General features: G+C 34.0%; 1 protein-coding gene across 14 annotated transcripts in view; it reads right to left on the reverse strand.

Moving 5' to 3' along the window:
* LOC124946648 (bromodomain adjacent to zinc finger domain protein 2B-like) overlaps positions 1 to 5,000 on the reverse strand; it is a 132,406-nt gene that overhangs the window by 115,829 nt on the left and 11,577 nt on the right. The window lies entirely within an intron of this gene.

A 5,000-nucleotide genomic window follows, 5' to 3' on the forward strand; every position in this document is an offset into this window, starting at 1 on the left:
AAAAAGAGAGATGAAGAGAGAGAGAGAGAGAGAGAGAGAGAGAGAGAGAGAGAGAGAGAGAGAGAGAGAGAGAGAGAGAGAGAGATGGAAAATAAAATCGAACGGGGAAAAGAACGGCAAGTAAAACGGGACCGATACACATCGATCGATGAAAACGACACTCACTTTCGAAGCAGAATGATTTCTCGACTAACACGAGAAAATCCTAACTCTGGCGAGGTATTCAGTAATAGGAAAACTGAACGTCGAGCTCGAACTGAGGGAAACGCTAGGGAAAATATAATAGGGTGGAGGGTGGGTGGATGAGTGGTAGAGGTAGGAGGGAGAGAATTGTAGAAAGGTAAAAAGCGGGATATTGGTCCAACTTAGCGGGGGAACCTTTCAATGGCCGATACGTCATAATTAATGCTACCGTACCTATGCCTATGGTCTTTCACGTGCCTACAGGAAATGCGGTAGGTATAACGCGCGTGGGAAAGCGTACGATCGAAGGTGGAAAAAAAAAGAAGGAGCAAAAAATAAAAAAGAAAAAGAAGAAAGGAAGAAAGGAAGGAAGAAAAAAGAAAGAAAAAAGAGAGAGAGAGAGAAGAAAAAAAGGGAAAAAAAATCTTGTTCAATTCCTACGCCTAGGTAGGTACCTACGTACTTTTATTTTTCGTGATTTCCACGGACGACGGCAGAGGATCGGAGGGACAACGAGGGAAATTTTGAAAACGAATCGATCGAAAATAAATATTCGTTCTTTTCGAGAGCGAAATTATTAATATGCGGTACAAATTTAAATATTTAATCAATGTGGATAGGTGTGTATTATACAAATATATATATATATATATATATATATATATATATATATATATATATATATATATACACACACGCTTATATATACGCATATACAGAAAATTTGTTTTTGCTTGATGTACCGATTAAAAGTGTATCTATCATTCGGATCGGCAATAAGAGGATAATTCAAGGCGTTCTCTTCCTCTACCTCTTATCGTTTTTCGAGAGAGGATCTTACGATAGCTGCAAAGTCATTCCTCTCTCCTGGTCGAGATCTGTTTTTCGAAGGCAGCTGAAGAAGAAAGACGAGGAGGGAAGAAGGCCAGTCAGCCAGTCAACCAGCCAGCCAGGAACACCGTCGCGACGCACACGCGCGAGATGCGTCCAGAGTATCATTTTCTCTCTCTCTCTCTCTCTCTCTCTCTCTCTCTCTCTCTCTCTCCCTCCCCCCTCTATCTCTCTCTCTCTCTCTCTCTCTCTCTCTTTCTCTGTTAGACGAGAACACGTAGACACAAAGTGAGCCGGTCGTGTACAGCCCTACCATATACAAGTCTCCCACGAACACTCGCGCGAGAGTTTCAGAAGGCACCTTAGGCGTTACCCAGCCGTCCCTCTTATATGGAATCGCGTGCGAGCAGGTAAGCCTGAGAAATGGTCGGAGGAGGAGGAGGAGGAGGAGGAAAAGAGAGGAAGAAAGGAGGGAAAAGGGTGGTGGAGGAGTAGGCTGCTGCCGTTGCTGTCGCTGCTGGCGAAGGAATTGGAAAGAGAAAGAAAACGACGACCGAGTCGTATGCGTCGTGCCGAGAAATAATCGTTTCTTTAAACGCAACCGAGTTCGAACGTTTCATAGTTCTCTCTCCCTCTCTCTCTCTCTCTTTATTCACTTTTTCCTACGCCCTTTGCCGAACTCTGATTACTTCCTTTTTAATCCCATGCGCGAAAAACAAAAAAAAAAAAGAAAGAAAAAGAATTTTATTTTCTGCTAATCGAAAGCGCCTCGAGCAAGATATATATATATATATATATATATATATATATATATATATATACCTATGTTTATCTATCTATTTACGATATCTATTTGAGATATACGCGCATTATTTATTTAGATTATTTATTAGCGATCAGTTTTTCTTTTTCTCCCCATTCATTTCTTTAGTTTCAAATTTCATTATTCAATTATATGTATTTCAATTATATGATAATATTTTAACGTTGCTGATGAGTATCCGTATATAATATGAATATATTCTATGATACAAGATATGTTATCGATTATATGATCGTTTTTTCTTATTTCGTGCTTTCTCAATGAACTCTATTCTATATCATCGAACTCGGAGAACAATCGAAAAGCTATCATAACGAGTAATTTGAAAATCAAGTGGGTCAGGGTCGAGCAAATACACGTTAGCATTAATTACTCTGCTCTGATTGCAAGCTTTCTTCAAAGTAACATCATCGAAGTTTTCCATATTGAAAGAACGATTCAAGATGCCTTAGCGTTGTAAATTATTAGACGCATAACCGAAGAAAAAAAGAAAAACGAAAAAAAAAAGAATAGAAAATATTTTACTCAATTAAGCGTTCTCCTATTTACAGATAACGTATTGGATAAGGAGAGAGAACAAAAGAAAATATCAGGGCGTACTTACATATCTATCTAACACGAATTAACGACATCGTTAAGCATTAGCATCAGATTTCGATTCATAGTTCGTGTATATGTGTGTGTGTCTGTGTGTGTGTGTGTGTATATGAGAAACGCGCGAGTATCTCATAAAGAGATAAAATTGAACTCATATTACTGGCGCAAATTCTTTAATTAACCTTTTAATAATCCTTACCGTTCGTAAATTCAATCGTTTTCAATGATATAAACATGTAATGAAAGAGTAAAGAATAATTCTTGCTTAAATTTTATTCGTAACTATAACGATGGCGACGACATTTGCTGAATGTAGTAAACTTTAAATGACCTGAACGTATACTCTACTATATAACACACATATATATATATATATATATATATATATATATATATATATATCTTAGGTTTACCCTCTCTCTTTCTATCTTTTCTTTCTATATATTTATCTTCGTTGCCCTCCTTAGATCTACGGCACAACTTTCTTTCATTCTTTCTTTCTTTCTTTCATTCTTTATTTCTTTCTTTATTTCTTTCTTTTCTTCGAGATCGTTCGTACAGCCCGAACGTGTTATCTCGTCTCGATAATTCACGCGCACCCATTATCGTCCGCAAATATCTCTTTCCCGAGCGAGCAAGCGATCGAGAGGGAAAGAGAGAGAGAGAGAGAAAAGTTTCTCCTTCTTTCTTTCTCTCGACGGACAGATACCTCGATCGAGATAAGCCGACGAATTTTATTTTATCCTATACAACCATATCCCTAAAAATACAGGAAAACGTATGCCAACGTGGTCTATAGTCTTTACGATTTGACAATACGCACGATTTTTCGATTGAAAAAGTTTCATATATTATAATATATGCCTCTTAACAGACAACTGTATAGAAGATTAATCGATTCATAACTTTGCATGTAATTAGCCTTAATTAACAAATCTATTGCATCTTCGATAATAATGTTTAGACTAATGATATATAGCATAAGCTCTTCTCTCTCTTTCTCTCTCTTTCTCTCTCTCTCTCTCTCTCTCTCTCTCTCTATAGTAATAAAATATTTAAATAAAAAAATCACTACAAAAATAATATAAGCTGGATCATTTAAACATCTCAAAGTTCAATCTCTTAACATATTAATTGTTACAAAAAAAAAAAGAAAAAGAAAAGAAAAGAAAGAAGAACAGAAAAAAGAAAGGAGAAAATGCAAAAAAGGTATAAACTTTCATTCGACGTCCTTCGATATTACTACCACTCTCCTTAATGTTTATTCATAAAAGAAAATCAATGTATATCGCAAGATAAACGTCCATTCGATCCATACTAGTAAAGATACATGTTTATTTATATGTTAATCGTTTCGCGATAGGAAGTTTCGTGCACGAGTCCTGTTCATTGTGTGCCACCGTAGCGTATAATATCCGTCATCGATATATCTCGAGCGTACCACGAGCCGACAAGGTCAACATCGAATTGGACGTGTAATCGTCATGACGATATTCAAACTCGCCGATCGTTCTGATATTCTTTTTTCTTTTTATTTATTTATTTATTGATTGACTGATTGATTGATTGATTGTTTTTTTTTTATTTATTTATTTATTTACTTATTTTTTTTTTTTTATTCATTTATGCCAATGTATCTATAAGCCAATAGTCGTTGTAAAAATTGAAGTTACTACAATAAGGTTTCATCGAAATCATTTCTGTTAATTAAACAACAAAGAAAATGGAAAAGAATAGAACGAAAATAACGTGAATTTGCTTATCTTCCTATTTTTTTTTTTTTTTTTTTTTTTTTTTTTTTTTTTTTTACTAAAATCAAGCGTTATAGCAACGTATGCCAATGATAAACTTCGCTGATACAGCTAAGACCATGCCGATGATGTTTCGAAATAGAAAACCAAGTAATTAAGTACGCTCTCGAAGTTATCGTATCGAAGATGTATGCATGTATAATTTAAAAATTCGATAAACTTCAAATTACCGTTAATTAATATTAATTTTCAAATTTAAATTATTAATTACAAAATAAATGTAATTAATGGCTCCGCAGAAAATATATACATATATACATATATACATATATATATATATATATATATATATATATATATATATATATATATATTTGTGTGTTGAGAAAAAGAAAAATATTTCGGTCGACTGATTTTTACGACTAATTTTTAATTTGTTCTCTCGAAAGTCGGAGAATGGAACATTTCATCGAAATTTTCATCAAAGTAATCACATTGCGTAATAATGAATGTGTACCTATTACATTACATGCATTAAAACTATCTATGGTTAATAAAGAAACGATAGAAAACTATCTTGGACTAACGCACAGTAAAATGAAAAACTTAATTCCGCACGATTATACGAGCACATTATCTATTGTTGGATTACGAAAAGATACGAATTTTGTTCTTTTAACTCGGCTACATATTTCGATCTAATTCCGACGATATATTTTTGTTCTTTCTTTAATACAAAAAAAAAAAAAAGAAAAAGAAAAAGAAAAAGAAAAAAAAAAAGAAAGTAAATTGTCTACTTATAATAAACTATTCGT

The sequence above is a fragment of the Vespa velutina genome, chromosome 2, assembly GCF_912470025.1.
Source record: "Vespa velutina chromosome 2, iVesVel2.1, whole genome shotgun sequence".
Classification (NCBI taxonomy): Eukaryota; Metazoa; Arthropoda; class Insecta; order Hymenoptera; family Vespidae; genus Vespa; species Vespa velutina.